Consider the following 21,287-nt stretch of genomic DNA (forward strand, 5'->3'; position numbering starts at 1 on the left):
GTCAAGAATCATCCCGGTGTTCTTGACGGAGTGTCTGAGGCTTTTTCGCTCCTTTCGAAAATCGTGTAGGGTGGTGGAAAACACTAGAGGGATACCAGTCCGGTGATACGGGCCCCTTCCAAAGAGGTTCGGTGGTACCCTCGAACGGGCTTAGATGTGAAGCGTTTTATTATTTCAGTGTGGGGTCACTTGACAGATTTAGTTAATGGGTGTTTCATGCTTGCATCGTATGCTCGCCTACACGTCGACCGGTCTAAACAGGGCTTCTGTGTTGAGCGGGCAAGGGCCTTCTTGTCCCGATCGACGAACCGTTTGGATTCGCGAGTCAAGAATCATCCCTGTGAAATTGACGGCGTGTCTGAGGCTTTTTCTGTCCCAAAAATCGTGTAGCGTGGTGGAAAGCTCGAAACGGATACCAGTCCAATGATTCGGGACCCTTCCGAAGAGGTTCGTTTGTATATTCGTATAAATATCATATTTCATAGGATTATAACTGTGTTATGATTTCTGAGTTCGTGTCTTACGGATTCTCTTTTCTCAAACCACGATGATGACGTGAGACTTTGCTTCATGTGTGTCAAGCCGTCAGGTAGACTGTCACGGGTCTGCTGTCATTTACGATCGCTCCTGACACCCCAAAGGTGTTCTTCGGGCGATAACTCGTTCTGAGTGGTTTTCCCCCATTAGGTTTCTGGGCTTGTCAAATCTTAGAAATGCTCTTGTATCTATGTCTTATATGCGGTGGACTACGTCTGGTTGTAAAGTAAAGTAACGGTATGCTCGTACGAGTTTATATATAAAGCATTTAAACATTTCCCTCTGGGTTCACTTCAAAAACATTAGTTAATGGCTGTCTCATGCTGGCATCGAATGCTCGCCTACACGTCGACCGGTCTAAACAGGGCTTCTGTGTTGAGCGGGCAAGGACCTTCTTGTCCCGATCGACGAACCGTTTGGATTCGCGAGTCAAGAATCATCCCGGTGCTCTTGACGGAGTGTCTGAGGCTTTTTCGCTCCTTCCGAAAATCGTGTAGGGTGGTGGAAAGCACTAGAGGGATACCAGTCCGGTGATACGGACCCCTTCCAAAGAGGTTCGGTGGTACCCTCGAACGGGCTTAGACATGAAGCATTTTATTATTTCAGTGTGGGGTCACTTGACAGATTTTAGTTAATGGGATTTTCATGCTTGCATCGAATGCTCGCCTACACGTCGACCGGTCTAAACAGGGCTTCTTTGTTGAGCGGGCAAGGGCCTTCTTGTCCCGATCAACGAACCGTTTGGATTCGCGAGTCAAGAATCATCCCGGTGATCTTGACGGAGTGTCTCAGGCTTTTTCGCTCCTTCCGAAAATCGTGTAGGGTGGTGGAAAGCACTAGAGGGATACAAAGTCCGGTGATACGGGCCCCTTCCAAAGAGGTTCGGTGGTACCCTCGAACGGGCTTAGATGTGAAGCGTTTTATTATTTCAGTGTGGGGTCATTTGACAGATTTTAGTTAATGGGTGTTTCATGCTTGCATCGAATGCTCGCCTACACGTCGACCGGTCTAAACAGGGCTTCTGTGTTGAGCGGGCAAGGGCCTTCTTGTCCCGATCAACGAACCGTTTGGATTCGCGAGTCAAGAATCATCCCGGTGTTCTTGACGGAGTGTCTGAGGCTTTTTCGCTCCTTCCGAAAATCGTGTAGGGTGGTGGAAAGCACTAGAGGGATACCACTCCGGTGATACGGGCCCCTTCCAAAGAGGTTCGGTGGTACCCTCGAACGGGCTTAGATGTGAAGCGTTTTATTATTTCAGTGTGGGGTCACTTGACAGATTTTAGTTAATGGGTGTTTCATGCTTGCATCGAATGCTCGCGTACACGTCGACCGGTCTAAACAGGGCTTCTGTGTTGAGCGGGCAAGGGCCTTCTTGTCCCGATCGACGAACCGTTTGGATTCGCGAGTCAAGAATCATCCCGGTGTTCTTGACGGAGTGTCTGAGGCTTTTTCGCTCCTTCCGAAAATCATGTCGGGTGGTGGAAAGCACTAGAGGGATACCAGTCCGGTGATACGGGCCCCTTCCAAAGAGGTTCGGTGGTACCCTCGAACGGGCTTAGATGTGAAGCGTTTTATTATTTCAGTGTGGGGTCACTTGAAGATTTTAGTTAATGGGTGTTTCCTGCTTGCATCGAATGCTCGCCTACACGTCGACCGGTCTAAACAGGGCTTCTGTGTTGAGCGGTCAAGGGCCTTATTGTCCCGATCGACGAACCGTTTGGATTCGTGAGTCAAGAATCATCCCGGTGTTCTTGACGGAGTGTCTGAGGCTTTTTCGCTCCTTCCGAAAATCGTGTAGGGTGGTGGAAAGCACTAGAGGGATACCAGTCCGGTGATACGGACCCCTTCCAAAGAGGTTCGGTGGTACCCTCGAACGGGCTTAGATCTGAAGCATTTTATTATTTCAGTGTAGGGTCAATTGACAGATTTTAGTTAATGGGTGTTTCATGCTTGCATCGAATGCTCGCCTACACGTCGACCGGTCTAAACAGGGCTTCTGTGTTGAGCGGGCAAGGGCCTTCTTGTCCCGATCGACGAACCGTTTGGATTCGCGAGTCAAGAATCATCCCGGTGTTCTTGACGGAGTGTCTGAGGCTTTTTCGCTCCTTCCGAAAATCGTGTAGGGTGGTGGAAAGCACTAGAGGGATACCAGTCCGGTGAAACGGAACCCTTCCAAAGACGTTCGGTGGTACCCTCCAACGGGCTTAGATCTGAAGCATTTTATTATTTCAGTGTGGGGTCACTTGACAGATTTTAGTTAATGGGTGTTTCATGCTTGCATCGAATGCTCGCCCACACGTCGACCGGTCTAAACAGGGCTTCTTTGTTGAGCGGGCAAGGGCCTTCTTGTCCCGAACGATGAACCGTTTGGATTCGCGAGTCAAGAATCATCCCGGTGTTCTTGACGGAGTGTCTGAGGCTTTTTCGCTCCTTCCGAAAATCGTGTAGGGTGGTGGAAAGCACTAGAGGGATACCAGTCCGGTGAAACGGACCCCTTCCAAAGAGGTTCGGTGGTACCCTCGAACGGGCTTAGATCTGAAGCATTTTATTATTTCAGTGTGGGGTCACTTGACAGAGTTTAGTTAATGGGATTTTCATGCTTGCATCGAATGCTCGCCTACACGTCGACCGGTCTAAACAGGGCTTCTGTGTTGAGCGGGCAAGGGCCTTCTTGTCTCGATCGACGAACCGCTTGGATTCGCGAGTCAAGAATCATCCCGGTGTTCTTGACGGAGTGTCTGAGGCTTTTTCGCTCCTTCCGAAAATCGTGTAGGGTGGTGGAAAGCACTAGAGGGATACCAGTCCGGTGATACGGACCCCTTCAAAAGAGGTTCGGTGGTACCCTCGAACGGGATTAGATCTGAAGCATTTTATTATTTCAGTGTGGGGTCATTTGACAGATTTTAGTTAATGGGTGTTTCATGCTTGCATCGAATGCTCGCCTACACGTCGACCGGTCTAAACAGGGCTTCTGTGTTGAGCGGGCAAGGGCCTTCTTGTCCCGATCGACGAACCGTTTGGATTCGTGAGTCAAGAATCATCCCTGTGAAATTGACGGCGTGTCTGTGGCTTTTTCTGTCCCAAAAATCGTGTAGCGTGGTGGAAAGCTCGAAACGGATACCAGTCCAATGATTCGGGACCCTTCCGAAGAGGTTCGTTTGTATATTCGTATAAATATCATATTTCATAGGATTATAACTGTGTTATGATTTCTGAGTTCGTGTCTTACGGATTCTCTTTTCTCAAACCACGATGATGACGTGAGACTTTGCTTCATGTGTGTCAAGCCGTCAGGTAGACTGTCACGGGTCTGCTGTCATTTACGATCGCTCCTGACACCCCAAAGGTGTTCTTCGGGCGATAACTCGTTCTGAGTGGTTTTCCCCCATTAGGTTTCTGGGCTTGTCAAATCTTAGAAATGCTCTTGTATCTATGTCTTATATGCGGTGGACTACGTCTGGTTGTAAAGTAAAGTAACGGTATGCTCGTACGAGTTTATATATAAAGCATTTAAACATTTCCCTCTGGGTTCACTTCAAAAACATTAGTTAATGGCTGTCTCATGCTGGCATCGAATGCTCGCCTACACGTCGACCGGTCTAAACAGGGCTTCTGTGTTGAGCGGGCAAGGGCCTTCTTGTCTCGATCGACGAACCGTTTGGATTCGCGAGTCAAGAATCATCCCGGTGTTCTTGACGGAGTGTCTGAGGCTTTTTCGCTCCTTCCGAAAATCGTGTAGGGTGGTGGAAAGCACTAGAGGGATACCAGTCCGGTGATACGGACCCCTTCAAAAGAGGTTCGGTGGTACCCTCGACCGGGATTAGATCTGAAGCATTTTATTATTTCAGTGTGGGGTCATTTGACAGATTTTAGTTAATGGGTGTTTCATGCTTGCATCGAATGCTCGCCCACACGTCGACCGGTCTAAACAGGGCTTCTTTGTTGAGCGGGCAAGGGCCTTCTTGTCCCGAACGACGAACCGTTTGGATTCGCGAGTCAAGAATCATCCCGGTGTTCTTGACGGAGTGTCTGAGGCTTTTTCGCTCCTTCCGAAAATCGTGTAGGGTGGTGGAAAGCACTAGAGGGATACCAGTCCGGTGAAACGGACCCCTTCCAAAGAGGTTCGGTGGTACCCTCGAACGGGCTTAGATCTGAAGCATTTTATTATTTCAGTGTGGGGTCACTTCACAGAGTTTAGTTAATGGGATTTTCATGCTTGCATCGAATGCTCGCCTACACGTCGACCGGTCTAAACAGGGCTTCTGTGTTGAGCGGGCAAGGGCCTTCTTGTCTCGATCGACGAACCGTTTGGATTCGCGAGTCAAGAATCATCCCGGTGTTCTTGACGGAGTGTCTGAGGCTTTTTCGCTCCTTCCGAAAATCGTGTAGGGTGGTGGAAAGCACTAGAGGGATACCAGTCCGGTGATACGGACCCCTTCAAAAGAGGTTCGGTGGTACCCTCGACCGGGATTAGATCTGAAGCATTTTATTATTTCAGTGTGGGGTCATTTGACAGATTTTAGTTAATGGGTGTTTCATGCTTGCATCGAATGCTCGCCTACACGTGGACCGGTCTAAACAGGGCTTCTGTGTTGAGCGGGCACGGGCCTTCTTGTCCCGATCGACGAACCGTTTGGATTCGTGAGTCAAGAATCATCCCGGTGTTCTTGACGGAGTGTCTGAGGCTTTTTCGCTCCTTCCGAAAATCGTGTAGGGTGGTGGAAAGCACTAGAGGGATACCAGTCCGGTGATACGGGCCCCTTCCAAAGAGGTTCGGTGGTACCCTCGAACGGGATTAGATCTGAAGCATTTTATTATTTCAGTGTGGGGTCATTTGACAGATTTTAGTTAATGGGTGTTTCATGCTTGCATCGAATGCTCGCCTACACGTCGACCGGTCTAAACAGGGCTTCTGTGTTGAGCGGGCAAGGGCCTTCTTGTCCCGATCGACGAACCGTTTGGATTCGCGAGTCAAGAATCATCCCGGTGAAATTGACGGCGTGTCTGAGGCTTTTTCTGTCCCAAAAATCGTGTAGCGTGGTGGAAAGCTCGAAGCGGATACCAATGATTCGGGACCCTTCCGAAGAGGTTCGTTTGTATATTCGTATAAATATCATATTTCATAGGATTATAACTGTGTTATGATTTCTGAGTTCGTGTCTTACGGATTCTCTTTTCTCAAACCACGATGATGACGTGAGACTTTGCCTCATGAGTGTCAAGCCGTCAGGTAGACTGTCACGGGTCTGCTGTCATTTACGATCGCTCCTGACACCCCAAAGGTGTTCTTCGGGCGATAACTCGTTCTGAGTGGTTTTCCCCCATTAGGTTTCTGGGCTTGTCAAATCTTAGAAATGCTCTTGTATCTATGTCTTATATGCGGTGGACTACGTCTGGTTGTAAAGTAAAGTAACGGTATGCTCGTACGAGTTTATATATAAAGCATTTAAACATTTCCCTCTGGGTTCACTTCAAAAACATTAGTTAATGGCTGTCTCATGCTGGCATCGAATGCTCGTCTACACGTCGACCGGTCTAAACAGGGCTTCTGTGTTGAGCGGGCAAGGGCCTTCTTGTCCCGATCGACGAACCGTTTGGATTCGCGAGTCAAGAATCATCTCGGTGTTCTTGACGGATTGTCTGAGGCTTTTTCGCTCCTTCCGAAAATCGTGTAGGGTGGTGGAAAGCACTAGAGGGATACCAGTCCGGTGATACGGACCCCTTCCAAAGAGGTTCGGTGGTACCCTCGAACGGGCTTAGACCTGAAGCATTTTATTATTTCAGTGTGGGGTCATTTGACAGATTTTAGTTAATGGGTGTTTCATGCTTGCATCGAATGCTCGCCTACACGTCGACCGGTCTAAACAGGGCTTCTGTGTTGAGCGGGCAAGGGCCTTCTTGTCCCGATCGACGAACCGTTTGGATTCGTGAGTCAAGAATCATCCCGGTGTTCTTGACGGAGTGTCTGAGGCTTTTTCGCTCCTTCCGAAAATCGTGTAGGGTGGTGGAAAGCACTAGAGGGATACCAGTCCGGTGATACGGGCCCCTTCCAAAGAGGTTCGGTGGTACCCTCGAACGGGCTTAGATGTGAAGCGTTTTATTATTTCAGTGTGGGGTCACTTGACAGATTTAGTTAATGGGTGTTTCATGCTTGCATCGAATGCTCGCCTACACGTCGACCGGTCTAAACAGGGCTTCTGTTTTGAGCGGGCAAGGGCCTTCTTGTCCCGATCGACGAACCGTTTGGATTCGCGAGTCAAGAATCATCCCGGTGAAATTGACGGCGTGTCTGAGGCTTTTTCTGTCCCAAAAATCGTGTAGCGTGGTGGAAAGCTCGAAACGGATACCAGTCCAATGATTCGGGACCCTTCCGAAGAGGTTCGTTTGTATATTCGTATAAATATCATATTTCATAGGATTATAACTGTGTTATGATTTCTGAGTTCGTGTCTTACGGATTCTCTTTTCTCAAACCACGATGATGACGTGAGACTTTGCCTCATGAGTGTCAAGCCGTCAGGTAGACTGTCACGGGTCTGCTGTCATTTACGATCGCTCCTGACACCCCAAAGGTGTTCTTCGGGCGATAACTCGTTCTGAGTGGTTTTCCCCCATTAGGTTTCTGGGCTTGTCAAATCTTAGAAATGCTCTTGTATCTATGTCTTATATGCGGTGGACTACGTCTGGTTGTAACGTAAAGTAACGGTATGCTCGTACGAGTTTATATATAAAGCATTTAAAAATTTCCCTCTGGGTTCACTTCAAAAACATTAGTTAATGGCTGTCTCATGTTGGCATCGAATGCTCGCCTACACGTCGACCGGTCTAAACAGGGCTTCTGTGTTGAGCGGGCAAGGGCCTTCTTGTCCCGATCGACGAACCGTTTGGATTCGCGAGTCAAGAATCATCTCGGTGTTCTTGACGGCTTGTCTAAGGCTTTTTCGCTCCTTCCGAAAATCGTGTAGGGTGGTGGAAAGTACTAGAGGGATACCAGTCCGGTGATACGGACCCCTTCCAAAGAGGTTCGGTGGTACCCTCGAACGGGCTTAGACCTGAAGCGTTTTATTATTTCAGTGTGGGGTCACTTGACAGATTTAGTTAATGGGATTTTCATGCTTGCATCGAATGCTCGCCTACACGTCGACCGGTCTAAACAGGGCTTCTTTGTTGAGCGGGCAAGGGCCTTCTTGTCCCGATCAACGAACCGTTTGGATTCGCGAGTCAAGAATCATCCCGGTGTTCTTGACGGAGTGTCTGAGGCTTTTTCGCTCCTTCCGAAAATCGTGTAGGGTGGTGGAAAGCACTAGAGGGATACCAGTCCGGTGATACGGGCCCCTTCCAAAGAGGTTCGGTGGTACCCTCGAACGGGCTTAGATGTGAAGCATTTTATTATTTCAGTGTGGGGTCACTTGACAGATTTAGTTAATGGGTGTTTCATGCTTGCATCGAATGCTCGCCTACACGTCGACCGGTCTAAACAGGGCTTCTTTGTTGAGCGGGCAAGGGCCTTCTTGTCCCGATCAACGAACCGTTTGGATTCGCGAGTCAAGAATCATCCCGGTGTTCTTGACGGAGTGTCTGAGGCTTTTTCGCTCCTTTCGAAAATCGTGTAGGGTGGTGGAAAACACTAGAGGGATACCAGTCCGGTGATACGGGCCCCTTCCAAAGAGGTTCGGTGGTACCCTCGAACGGGCTTAGATGTGAAGCGTTTTATTATTTCAGTGTGGGGTCACTTGACAGATTTAGTTAATGGGTGTTTCATGCTTGCATCGTATGCTCGCCTACACGTCGACCGGTCTAAACAGGGCTTCTGTGTTGAGCGGGCAAGGGCCTTCTTGTCCCGATCGACGAACCGTTTGGATTCGCGAGTCAAGAATCATCCCTGTGAAATTGACGGCGTGTCTGAGGCTTTTTCTGTCCCAAAAATCGTGTAGCGTGGTGGAAAGCTCGAAACGGATACCAGTCCAATGATTCGGGACCCTTCCGAAGAGGTTCGTTTGTATATTCGTATAAATATCATATTTCATAGGATTATAACTGTGTTATGATTTCTGAGTTCGTGTCTTACGGATTCTCTTTTCTCAAACCACGATGATGACGTGAGACTTTGCTTCATGTGTGTCAAGCCGTCAGGTAGACTGTCACGGGTCTGCTGTCATTTACGATCGCTCCTGACACCCCAAAGGTGTTCTTCGGGCGATAACTCGTTCTGAGTGGTTTTCCCCCATTAGGTTTCTGGGCTTGTCAAATCTTAGAAATGCTCTTGTATCTATGTCTTATATGCGGTGGACTACGTCTGGTTGTAAAGTAAAGTAACGGTATGCTCGTACGAGTTTATATATAAAGCATTTAAACATTTCCCTCTGGGTTCACTTCAAAAACATTAGTTAATGGCTGTCTCATGCTGGCATCGAATGCTCGCCTACACGTCGACCGGTCTAAACAGGGCTTCTGTGTTGAGCGGGCAAGGACCTTCTTGTCCCGATCGACGAACCGTTTGGATTCGCGAGTCAAGAATCATCCCGGTGCTCTTGACGGAGTGTCTGAGGCTTTTTCGCTCCTTCCGAAAATCGTGTAGGGTGGTGGAAAGCACTAGAGGGATACCAGTCCGGTGATACGGACCCCTTCCAAAGAGGTTCGGTGGTACCCTCGAACGGGCTTAGACATGAAGCATTTTATTATTTCAGTGTGGGGTCACTTGACAGATTTTAGTTAATGGGATTTTCATGCTTGCATCGAATGCTCGCCTACACGTCGACCGGTCTAAACAGGGCTTCTTTGTTGAGCGGGCAAGGGCCTTCTTGTCCCGATCAACGAACCGTTTGGATTCGCGAGTCAAGAATCATCCCGGTGATCTTGACGGAGTGTCTCAGGCTTTTTCGCTCCTTCCGAAAATCGTGTAGGGTGGTGGAAAGCACTAGAGGGATACAAAGTCCGGTGATACGGGCCCCTTCCAAAGAGGTTCGGTGGTACCCTCGAACGGGCTTAGATGTGAAGCGTTTTATTATTTCAGTGTGGGGTCATTTGACAGATTTTAGTTAATGGGTGTTTCATGCTTGCATCGAATGCTCGCCTACACGTCGACCGGTCTAAACAGGGCTTCTGTGTTGAGCGGGCAAGGGCCTTCTTGTCCCGATCAACGAACCGTTTGGATTCGCGAGTCAAGAATCATCCCGGTGTTCTTGACGGAGTGTCTGAGGCTTTTTCGCTCCTTCCGAAAATCGTGTAGGGTGGTGGAAAGCACTAGAGGGATACCACTCCGGTGATACGGGCCCCTTCCAAAGAGGTTCGGTGGTACCCTCGAACGGGCTTAGATGTGAAGCGTTTTATTATTTCAGTGTGGGGTCACTTGACAGATTTTAGTTAATGGGTGTTTCATGCTTGCATCGAATGCTCGCGTACACGTCGACCGGTCTAAACAGGGCTTCTGTGTTGAGCGGGCAAGGGCCTTCTTGTCCCGATCGACGAACCGTTTGGATTCGCGAGTCAAGAATCATCCCGGTGTTCTTGACGGAGTGTCTGAGGCTTTTTCGCTCCTTCCGAAAATCATGTCGGGTGGTGGAAAGCACTAGAGGGATACCAGTCCGGTGATACGGGCCCCTTCCAAAGAGGTTCGGTGGTACCCTCGAACGGGCTTAGATGTGAAGCGTTTTATTATTTCAGTGTGGGGTCACTTGAAGATTTTAGTTAATGGGTGTTTCCTGCTTGCATCGAATGCTCGCCTACACGTCGACCGGTCTAAACAGGGCTTCTGTGTTGAGCGGTCAAGGGCCTTATTGTCCCGATCGACGAACCGTTTGGATTCGTGAGTCAAGAATCATCCCGGTGTTCTTGACGGAGTGTCTGAGGCTTTTTCGCTCCTTCCGAAAATCGTGTAGGGTGGTGGAAAGCACTAGAGGGATACCAGTCCGGTGATACGGACCCCTTCCAAAGAGGTTCGGTGGTACCCTCGAACGGGCTTAGATCTGAAGCATTTTATTATTTCAGTGTAGGGTCAATTGACAGATTTTAGTTAATGGGTGTTTCATGCTTGCATCGAATGCTCGCCTACACGTCGACCGGTCTAAACAGGGCTTCTGTGTTGAGCGGGCAAGGGCCTTCTTGTCCCGATCGACGAACCGTTTGGATTCGCGAGTCAAGAATCATCCCGGTGTTCTTGACGGAGTGTCTGAGGCTTTTTCGCTCCTTCCGAAAATCGTGTAGGGTGGTGGAAAGCACTAGAGGGATACCAGTCCGGTGAAACGGACCCCTTCCAAAGACGTTCGGTGGTACCCTCCAACGGGCTTAGATCTGAAGCATTTTATTATTTCAGTGTGGGGTCACTTGACAGATTTTAGTTAATGGGTGTTTCATGCTTGCATCGAATGCTCGCCCACACGTCGACCGGTCTAAACAGGGCTTCTTTGTTGAGCGGGCAAGGGCCTTCTTGTCCCGAACGATGAACCGTTTGGATTCGCGAGTCAAGAATCATCCCGGTGTTCTTGACGGAGTGTCTGAGGCTTTTTCGCTCCTTCCGAAAATCGTGTAGGGTGGTGGAAAGCACTAGAGGGATACCAGTCCGGTGAAACGGACCCCTTCCAAAGAGGTTCGGTGGTACCCTCGAACGGGCTTAGATCTGAAGCATTTTATTATTTCAGTGTGGGGTCACTTGACAGAGTTTAGTTAATGGGATTTTCATGCTTGCATCGAATGCTCGCCTACACGTCGACCGGTCTAAACAGGGCTTCTGTGTTGAGCGGGCAAGGGCCTTCTTGTCTCGATCGACGAACCGCTTGGATTCGCGAGTCAAGAATCATCCCGGTGTTCTTGACGGAGTGTCTGAGGCTTTTTCGCTCCTTCCGAAAATCGTGTAGGGTGGTGGAAAGCACTAGAGGGATACCAGTCCGGTGATACGGACCCCTTCAAAAGAGGTTCGGTGGTACCCTCGAACGGGATTAGATCTGAAGCATTTTATTATTTCAGTGTGGGGTCATTTGACAGATTTTAGTTAATGGGTGTTTCATGCTTGCATCGAATGCTCGCCTACACGTCGACCGGTCTAAACAGGGCTTCTGTGTTGAGCGGGCAAGGGCCTTCTTGTCCCGATCGACGAACCGTTTGGATTCGTGAGTCAAGAATCATCCCTGTGAAATTGACGGCGTGTCTGTGGCTTTTTCTGTCCCAAAAATCGTGTAGCGTGGTGGAAAGCTCGAAACGGATACCAGTCCAATGATTCGGGACCCTTCCGAAGAGGTTCGTTTGTATATTCGTATAAATATCATATTTCATAGGATTATAACTGTGTTATGATTTCTGAGTTCGTGTCTTACGGATTCTCTTTTCTCAAACCACGATGATGACGTGAGACTTTGCTTCATGTGTGTCAAGCCGTCAGGTAGACTGTCACGGGTCTGCTGTCATTTACGATCGCTCCTGACACCCCAAAGGTGTTCTTCGGGCGATAACTCGTTCTGAGTGGTTTTCCCCCATTAGGTTTCTGGGCTTGTCAAATCTTAGAAATGCTCTTGTATCTATGTCTTATATGCGGTGGACTACGTCTGGTTGTAAAGTAAAGTAACGGTATGCTCGTACGAGTTTATATATAAAGCATTTAAACATTTCCCTCTGGGTTCACTTCAAAAACATTAGTTAATGGCTGTCTCATGCTGGCATCGAATGCTCGCCTACACGTCGACCGGTCTAAACAGGGCTTCTGTGTTGAGCGGGCAAGGACCTTCTCGTCCCGATCGACGAACCGTTTGGATTCGCGAGTCAAGAATCATCCCGGTGCTCTTGACGGAGTGTCTGAGGCTTTTTCGCTCCTTCCGAAAATCGTGTAGGGTGGTGGAAAGCACTAGAGGGATACCAGTCCGGTGATACGGACCCCTTCCAAAGAGGTTCGGTGGTACCCTCGAACGGGCTTAGACATGAAGCATTTTATTATTTCAGTGTGGGGTCACTTGACAGATTTTAGTTAATGGGATTTTCATGCTTGCATCGAATGCTCGCCTACACGTCGACCGGTCTAAACAGGGCTTCTTTGTTGAGCGGGCAAGGGCCTTCTTGTCCCGATCAACGAACCGTTTGGATTCGCGAGTCAAGAATCATCCCGGTGATCTTGACGGAGTGTCTCAGGCTTTTTCGCTCCTTCCGAAAATCGTGTAGGGTGGTGGAAAGCACTAGAGGGATACAAAGTCCGGTGATACGGGCCCCTTCCAAAGAGGTTCGGTGGTACCCTCGAACGGGCTTAGATGTGAAGCGTTTTATTATTTCAGTGTGGGGTCATTTGACAGATTTTAGTTAATGGGTGTTTCATGCTTGCATCGAATGCTCGCCTACACGTCGACCGGTCTAAACAGGGCTTCTGTGTTGAGCGGGCAAGGGCCTTCTTGTCCCGATCAACGAACCGTTTGGATTCGCGAGTCAAGAATCATCCCGGTGTTCTTGACGGAGTGTCTGAGGCTTTTTCGCTCCTTCCGAAAATCGTGTAGGGTGGTGGAAAGCACTAGAGGGATACCACTCCGGTGATACGGGCCCCTTCCAAAGAGGTTCGGTGGTACCCTCGAACGGGCTTAGATGTGAAGCGTTTTATTATTTCAGTGTGGGGTCACTTGACAGATTTTAGTTAATGGGTGTTTCATGCTTGCATCGAATGCTCGCGTACACGTCGACCGGTCTAAACAGGGCTTCTGTGTTGAGCGGGCAAGGGCCTTCTTGTCCCGATCGACGAACCGTTTGGATTCGCGAGTCAAGAATCATCCCGGTGTTCTTGACGGAATGTCTGAGGCTTTTTCGCTCCTTCCGAAAATCATGTCGGGTGGTGGAAAGCACTAGAGGGATACCAGTCCGGTGATACGGGCCCCTTCCAAAGAGGTTCGGTGGTACCCTCGAACGGGCTTAGATGTGAAGCGTTTTATTATTTCAGTGTGGGGTCACTTGAAGATTTTAGTTAATGGGTGTTTCCTGCTTGCATCGAATGCTCGCCTACACGTCGACCGGTCTAAACAGGGCTTCTGTGTTGAGCGGTCAAGGGCCTTATTGTCCCGATCGACGAACCGTTTGGATTCGTGAGTCAAGAATCATCCCGGTGTTCTTGACGGAGTGTCTGAGGCTTTTTCGCTCCTTCCGAAAATCGTGTAGGGTGGTGGAAAGCACTAGAGGGATACCAGTCCGGTGATACGGACCCCTTCCAAAGAGGTTCGGTGGTACCCTCGAACGGGCTTAGATCTGAAGCATTTTATTATTTCAGTGTAGGGTCAATTGACAGATTTTAGTTAATGGGTGTTTCATGCTTGCATCGAATGCTCGCCTACACGTCGACCGGTCTAAACAGGGCTTCTGTGTTGAGCGGGCAAGGGCCTTCTTGTCCCGATCGACGAACCGTTTGGATTCGCGAGTCAAGAATCATCCCGGTGTTCTTGACGGAGTGTCTGAGGCTTTTTCGCTCCTTCCGAAAATCGTGTAGGGTGGTGGAAAGCACTAGAGGGATACCAGTCCGGTGAAACGGACCCCTTCCAAAGACGTTCGGTGGTACCCTCCAACGGGCTTAGATCTGAAGCATTTTATTATTTCAGTGTGGGGTCACTTGACAGATTTTAGTTAATGGGTGTTTCATGCTTGCATCGAATGCTCGCCCACACGTCGACCGGTCTAAACAGGGCTTCTTTGTTGAGCGGGCAAGGGCCTTCTTGTCCCGAACGATGAACCGTTTGGATTCGCGAGTCAAGAATCATCCCGGTGTTCTTGACGGAGTGTCTGAGGCTTTTTCGCTCCTTCCGAAAATCGTGTAGGGTGGTGGAAAGCACTAGAGGGATACCAGTCCGGTGAAACGGACCCCTTCCAAAGAGGTTCGGTGGTACCCTCGAACGGGCTTAGATCTGAAGCATTTTATTATTTCAGTGTGGGGTCACTTGACAGAGTTTAGTTAATGGGATTTTCATGCTTGCATCGAATGCTCGCCTACACGTCGACCGGTCTAAACAGGGCTTCTGTGTTGAGCGGGCAAGGGCCTTCTTGTCTCGATCGACGAACCGCTTGGATTCGCGAGTCAAGAATCATCCCGGTGTTCTTGACGGAGTGTCTGAGGCTTTTTCGCTCCTTCCGAAAATCGTGTAGGGTGGTGGAAAGCACTAGAGGGATACCAGTACGGTGATACGGACCCCTTCAAAAGAGGTTCGGTGGTACCCTCGAACGGGATTAGATCTGAAGCATTTTATTATTTCAGTGTGGGGTCATTTGACAGATTTTAGTTAATGGGTGTTTCATGCTTGCATCGAATGCTCGCCTACACGTCGACCGGTCTAAACAGGGCTTCTGTGTTGAGCGGGCAAGGGCCTTCTTGTCCCGATCGACGAACCGTTTGGATTCGTGAGTCAAGAATCATCCCGGTGTTCTTGACGGAGTGTCTGAGGCTTTTTCGCTCCTTCCGAAAATCGTGTAGGGTGGTGGAAAGCACTAGAGGGATACCAGTCCGGTGATACGGGCCCCTTCCAAAGAGGTTCGGTGGTACCCTCGAACGGGATTAGATCTGAAGCATTTTATTATTTCAGTGTGGGGTCATTTGACAGATTTTAGTTAATGGGTGTTTCATGCTTGCATCGAATGCTCGCCTACACGTCGACCGGTCTAAACAGGGCTTCTGTGTTGAGCGGGCAAGGGCCTTCTTGTCCCGATCGACGAACCGTTTGGATTCGCGAGTCAAGAATCATCCCGGTGAAATTGACGGCGTGTCTGAGGCTTTTTCTGTCCCAAAAATCGTGTAGCGTGGTGGAAAGCTCGAAACGGATACCATTCCAATGATTCGGGCCCCTTCCGAAGAGGTGTGTTTGTATATTCGTATAAATATCATATTTCATGGGATTATAACTGTGTTATGATTTCTGAGTTCGTGTCTTACGGATTCTCTTATCTCAAACCACGATGATGACGTGAGACTTTGCCTCATGAGTGTCAAGCCGTCAGGTACACTGTCACGGGTCTGCTGTCATTTACGATCGCTCTTGACATCCCAAAGGTGTAGTACGGGCGATAACTTATTCTGAGTGGTTCTCCCCCATTAGGTTTCTGGGCTTGTCAAATCTTAGAAATGCTCTTGTATCTATGTCTTATATGCGGTGGACTACGTCTGGCAGTAAAGTAAAGTAACGGTATGCTCGTACGAGTTTATATATAAAGCATTTAAACATTTTCCTCTGGGTTCACTTCAAAAACATTAGTTAATGGGTGTTTAATGCTGGCATCGAATGCTCGCCTACACGTCGACCGGTCCAAACAGGACTTCTGTGTTGAGCGGGCAATGGCCCTCTTGTCCCGATCGACGAACCGTTTGGATTCGCGAGTCAAGAATCATTCCGGTGCTCTTGACGGAGTGTCTGAGGGTTTTTCGCTCCTTCCGAAAATCATGTAGGGTGGTGGAAAGCACTACAGGGATACCATTCCGGTGATACCGGCCCTTTCCAAAGAGGTTCGGTGGTACCCTCGAACGGGCTTAGATGTGAAGCGTTTTATTATTTCAGTGTGGGGTCACTTGACAGAGTTTAGTTAATGGGATTTTCATGCTTGCATCGAATGCTCGCCTACACTTCGACCGGTCTAAACAGGGCTTCTGTGTTGAGCGGGCAAGGGCCTTCTTGTCCCGATCGACGAACTGTTTGGATTCGCGAGTCAAGAATCATCCCGGTGTTCATGACGGAGTGTCTGATGCTTTTTCACTCCTTCCGAAAATCGTGTAGGGTGGTGGAAAGCACTAGAGGGATACCAGTCCGGTGATACGGGCCCCTTCCAAAGAGGTTCGGTGGTACCCTCGAACGGGATTAGATCTGAAGCATTTTATTATTTCAGTGTGGGGTCATTTGACAGATTTTAGTTAATGGGTGTTTCATGCTTGCATCGAATGCTCGCCTACACGTCGACCGGTCTAAACAGGGCTTCTGTGTTGAGCGGGCAAGGGCCTTCTTGTCCCGATCGACGAACCCATTGGATTCGCGAGTCAAGAATCATCCCGGTGAAATTGACGGCGTGTCTGAGGCTTTTTCTCTCCCAAAAATCGTGTAGCGTGGTGGAAAGCTCGAAACGGATACCAATGATTCGGGACCCTTCCGAAGAGGTTCGTTTGTATATTCGTATAAATATCATATTTCATAGGATTATAACTGTGTTATGATTTCTGAGTTCGTGTCTTACGGATTCTCTTTTCTCAAACCACGATGATGACGTGAGACTTTGCCTCATGAGTGTCAAGCCGTCAGGTAGACTGTCACGGGTCTGCTGTCATTTACGATCGCTCCTGACACCCCAAAGGTGTTCTTCGGGCGATAACTCGTTCTGAGTGGTTTTCCCCCATTAGGTTTCTGGGCTTGTCAAATCTTAGAAATGCTCTTGTATCTATGTCTTATATGCGGTGGACTACGTCTGGTTGTAAAGTAAAGTAACGGTATGCTCGTACGAGTTTATATATAAAGCATTTAAACATTTCCCTCTGGGTTCACTTCAAAAACATTAGTTAATGGCTGTCTCATGCTGGCATCGAATGCTCGTCTACACGTCGACCGGTCTAAACAGGGCTTCTGTGTTGAGCGGGCAAGGGCCTTCTTGTCCCGATCGACGAACCGTTTGGATTCGCGAGTCAAGAATCATCTCGGTGTTCTTGACGGATTGTCTGAGGCTTTTTCGCTCCTTCCGAAAATCGTGTAGGGTGGTGGAAAGCACTAGAGGGATACCAGTCTGGTGATACGGACCCCTTCCAAAGAGGTTCGGTGGTACCCTCGAACGGGCTTAGACCTGAAGCATTTTATTATTTCAGTGTGGGGTCATTTGACAGATTTTAGTTAATGGGTGTTTCATGCTTGCATCGAATGCTCGCCTACACGTCGACCGGTCTAAACAGGGCTTCTGTGTTGAGCGGGCAAGGGCCTTCTTGTCCCGATCGACGAACCGTTTGGATTCGTGAGTCAAGAATCATCCCGGTGTTCTTGACGGAGTGTCTGAGGCTTTTTCGCTCCTTCCGAAAATCGTGTAGGGTGGTGGAAAGCACTAGAGGGATACCAGTCCGGTGATACGGGCCCCTTCCAAAGAGGTTCGGTGGTACCCTCGAACGGGCTTAGATGTGAAGCATTTTATTATTTCAGTGTGGGGTCACTTGACAGATTTAGTTAATGGGTGTTTCATGCTTGCATCGAATGCTCGCCTACACGTCGACCGGTCTAAACAGGGCTTCTTTGTTGAGCGGGCAAGGGCCTTCTTGTCCCGATCAACGAACCGTTTGGATTCGCGAGTCAAGAATCATCCCGGTGTTCTTGACGGAGTGTCTGAGGCTTTTTCGCTCCTTCCGAAAATCGTGTAGGGTGGTGGAAAGCACTAGAGGGATGCCAGTCCGGTGATACGGACCCCTTCAAAAGAGGTTCGGTGGTACCCTCGAACGGGCTTAGATCTGAAGCATTTTATTATTTCAGTGTGGGGTCATTTGACAGAGTTTAGTTAATGGGATTTTCATGCTTGCATCGAATGCTCGCCTACACTTCGACCGGTCTAAACAGGGCTTCTGTGTTGAGCGGGCAAGGGCCTTCTTGTCCCGATCGACGAACTGTTTGGATTCGCGAGTCAAGAATCATCCCGGTGTTCATGACGGAGTGTCTGATGCTTTTTCACTCCTTCCGAAAATCGTGTAGGGTGGTGGAAAGCACTAGAGGGATACCAGTCCGGTGATACGGGCCCCTTCCAAAGAGGTTCGGTGGTACCCTCGAACGGGATTAGATCTGAAGCATTTTATTATTTCAGTGTGGGGTCATTTGACAGATTTTAGTTAATGGGTGTTTCATGCTTGCATCGAATGCTCGCCTACACGTCGACCGGTCTAAACAGGGCTTCTGTGTTGAGCGGGCAAGGGCCTTCTTGTCCCGATCGACGAACCCATTGGATTCGCGAGTCAAGAATCATCCCGGTGAAATTGACGGCGTGTCTGAGGCTTTTTCTCTCCCAAAAATCGTGTAGCGTGGTGGAAAGCTCGAAACGGATACCAATGATTCGGGACCCTTCCGAAGAGGTTCGTTTGTATATTCGTATAAATATCATATTTCATAGGATTATAACTGTGTTATGATTTCTGAGTTCGTGTCTTACGGATTCTCTTTTCTCAAACCACGATGATGACGTGAGACTTTGCCTCATGAGTGTCAAGCCGTCAGGTAGACTGTCACGGGTCTGCTGTCATTTACGATCGCTCCTGACACCCCAAAGGTGTTCTTCGGGCGATAACTCGTTCTGAGTGGTTTTCCCCCATTAGGTTTCTGGGCTTGTCAAATCTTAGAAATGCTCTTGTATCTATGTCTTATATGCGGTGGACTACGTCTGGTTGTAAAGTAAAGTAACGGTATGCTCGTACGAGTTTACATATAAAGCATTTAAACATTTCCCTCTGGGTTCACTTCAAAAACATTAGTTAATGGCTGTCTCATGCTGGCATCGAATGCTCGCCTACACGTCGACCGGTCTAAACAGGGCTTCTGTGTTGAGCGGGCAAGGGCCTTCTTGTCCCGATCGACGAACCGTTCGGATTCGCGAGTCAAGAATCATCTCGGTGTTCTTGACGGATTGTCTGAGGCTTTTTCGCTCCTTCCGAAAATCGTGTAGGGTGGTGGAAAGCACTAGAGGGATACCAGTCTGGTGATACGGACCCCTTCCAAAGAGGTTCGGTGGTACCCTCGAACGGGCTTAGACCTGAAGCATTTTATTATTTCAGTGTGGGGTCATTTGACAGATTTTAGTTAATGGGTGTTTCATGCTTGCATCGAATGCTCGCCTACACGTCGACCGGTCTAAACAGGGCTTCTGTGTTGAGCGGGCAAGGGCCTTCTTGTCCCGATCGACGAACCGTTTGGATTCGTGAGTCAAGAATCATCCCGGTGTTCTTGACGGAGTGTCTGAGGCTTTTTCGCTCCTTCCGAAAATCGTGTAGGGTGGTGGAAAGCACTAGAGGGATACCAGTCCGGTGATACGGGCCCCTTCCAAAGAGGTTCGGTGGTACCCTCGAACGGGCTTAGATGTGAAGCATTTTATTATTTCAGTGTGGGGTCACTTGACAGATTTAGTTAATGGGTGTTTCATGCTTGCATCGAATGCTCGCCTACACGTCGACCGGTCTAAACAGGGCTTCTTTGTTGAGCGGGCAAGGGCCTTCTTGTCCCGATCAACGAACCGTTTGGATTCGCGAGTCAAGAATCATCCCGGTGTTCTTGACGGAGTGTCTGAGGCTTTTTCGCTCCTTCCGAAAATCGTGTAGGGTGGTGGAAAGCACTAGAGGGATGCCAGTCCGGTGATACGGACCCCTTCAAAAGAGGTTCGGTGGTACCCTCGAACGGGCTTAGATCTGAAGCATTTTATTATTTCAGTGTGGGGTCATTTGACAGATTTTAGTTAATGGGTGTTTCATGCTTGCATCGAATGCTCGCCTACACGTCGACCGGTCTAAACAGGGCTTCTGTGTTGAGCGGGCAAGGGCCTTCTTGTCCCGATCGACGAACCGTTTGGATTCGTGAGTCAAGAATCATCCCGGTGTTCTTGACGGAGTGTCTGAGGCTTTTTCGCTCCTTTCGAAAATCGTGTAGGGTGGTGGAAAACACTAGAGGGATACCAGTCCGGTGATACGGGCCCCTTCCAAAGAGGTTCGGTGGTACCCTCGAACGGGCTTAGATGTGAAGCGTTTTATTATTTCAGTGTGGGGTCACTTGACAGATTTAGTTAATGGGTGTTTCATGCTTGCATCGTATGCTCGCCTACACGTCGACCGGTCTAAACAGGGCTTCTGTGTTGAGCGGGCAAGGGCCTTCTTGTCCCGATCGACGAACCGTTTGGATTCGCGAGTCAAGAATCATCCCTGTGAAATTGACGGCGTGTCTGAGGCTTTTTCTGTCCCAAAAATCGTGTAGCGTGGTGGAAAGCTCGAAACGGATACCAGTCCAATGATTCGGGACCCTTCCGAAGAGGTTCGTTTGTATATTCGTATAAATATCATATTTCATAGGATTATAACTGTGTTATGATTTCTGAGTTCGTGTCTTACGGATTCTCTTTTCTCAAACCACGATGATGACGTGAGACTTTGCTTCATGAGTGTCAAGCCGTCAGGTAGACTGTCACGGGTCTGCTGTCATTTACGATCGCTCCTGACACCCCAAAGGTGTTCTTCGGGCGATAACTCGTTCTGAGTGGTTTTCCCCCATTAGGTTTCTGGGCTTGTCAAATCTTAGAAATGCTCTTGTATCTATGTCTTATATGCGGTGGACTACGTCTGGTTGTAAAGTAAAGTAACGGTATGCTCGTACGAGTTTATATATAAAGCATTTAAACATTTCCCTCTGGGTTCACTTCAAAAACATTAGTTAATGGCTGTCTCATGCTGGCATCGAATGCTCGCCTACACGTCGACCGGTCTAAACAGGGCTTCTGTGTTGAGCGGGCAAGGACCTTCTTGTCCCGATCGACGAACCGTTTGGATTCGCGAGTCAAGAATCATCCCGGTGTTCTTGACGGAGTGTCTGAGGCTTTTTCGCTCCTTCCGAAAATCGTGTAGGGTGGTGGAAAGCACTAGAGGGATACCAGTCCGGTGATACGGACCCCTTCCAAAGAGGTTCGCTGGTACCCTCGAACGGGCTTAGACATGAAGCATTTTATTATTTCAGTGTGGGGTCACTTGACAGATTTTAGTTAATGGGATTTTCATGCTTGCATCGAATGCTCGCCTACACGTCGACCGGTCTAAACAGGGCTTCTTTGTTG

General features: G+C 48.9%; 10 non-coding genes across 10 annotated transcripts; all 10 read left to right on the forward strand.

Annotated features, from left to right (window-relative positions):
* The first annotated feature begins 468 nt into the window (after positions 1-468).
* Positions 469-674, forward strand: LOC149083750 (small nucleolar RNA U3). Its single transcript, XR_016193086.1, has one exon. It is a non-coding gene; the product is annotated as a small nucleolar RNA U3 (small nucleolar RNA).
* Positions 675-3,709: 3,035 nt separating this feature from the next.
* Positions 3,710-3,915, forward strand: LOC149083751 (small nucleolar RNA U3). Its single transcript, XR_016193087.1, has one exon. It is a non-coding gene; the product is annotated as a small nucleolar RNA U3 (small nucleolar RNA).
* Positions 3,916-5,645: 1,730 nt separating this feature from the next.
* LOC149083752 (small nucleolar RNA U3) lies at positions 5,646-5,851 on the forward strand. The gene has a single exon (XR_016193139.1). It is a non-coding gene; the product is annotated as a small nucleolar RNA U3 (small nucleolar RNA).
* Positions 5,852-6,935: 1,084 nt separating this feature from the next.
* LOC149083753 (small nucleolar RNA U3) lies at positions 6,936-7,141 on the forward strand. The gene has a single exon (XR_016193140.1). It is a non-coding gene; the product is annotated as a small nucleolar RNA U3 (small nucleolar RNA).
* Positions 7,142-8,548: 1,407 nt separating this feature from the next.
* Positions 8,549-8,754, forward strand: LOC149083754 (small nucleolar RNA U3). The gene has a single exon (XR_016193088.1). It is a non-coding gene; the product is annotated as a small nucleolar RNA U3 (small nucleolar RNA).
* A 3,035-nt stretch (positions 8,755-11,789) lies between these two features.
* LOC149083755 (small nucleolar RNA U3) lies at positions 11,790-11,995 on the forward strand. The gene has a single exon (XR_016193089.1). It is a non-coding gene; the product is annotated as a small nucleolar RNA U3 (small nucleolar RNA).
* Positions 11,996-15,355: 3,360 nt separating this feature from the next.
* On the forward strand, positions 15,356-15,561 carry LOC149083756 (small nucleolar RNA U3). The gene has a single exon (XR_016193091.1). It is a non-coding gene; the product is annotated as a small nucleolar RNA U3 (small nucleolar RNA).
* A 1,080-nt stretch (positions 15,562-16,641) lies between these two features.
* On the forward strand, positions 16,642-16,847 carry LOC149083757 (small nucleolar RNA U3). The gene has a single exon (XR_016193141.1). It is a non-coding gene; the product is annotated as a small nucleolar RNA U3 (small nucleolar RNA).
* A 1,729-nt stretch (positions 16,848-18,576) lies between these two features.
* Positions 18,577-18,782, forward strand: LOC149083758 (small nucleolar RNA U3). Its single transcript, XR_016193143.1, has one exon. It is a non-coding gene; the product is annotated as a small nucleolar RNA U3 (small nucleolar RNA).
* Positions 18,783-20,515: 1,733 nt separating this feature from the next.
* LOC149083759 (small nucleolar RNA U3) lies at positions 20,516-20,721 on the forward strand. The gene has a single exon (XR_016193144.1). It is a non-coding gene; the product is annotated as a small nucleolar RNA U3 (small nucleolar RNA).
* Positions 20,722-21,287: the final 566 nt, after the last annotated feature.

Source organism: Pholcus phalangioides, unplaced genomic scaffold (genome assembly GCF_987345545.1).
Source record: "Pholcus phalangioides strain wild (caught in Gottingen) unplaced genomic scaffold, Ppha-v1.0 ptg000008l_1, whole genome shotgun sequence".
NCBI lineage: Eukaryota > Metazoa > Arthropoda > Arachnida > Araneae > Pholcidae > Pholcus > Pholcus phalangioides.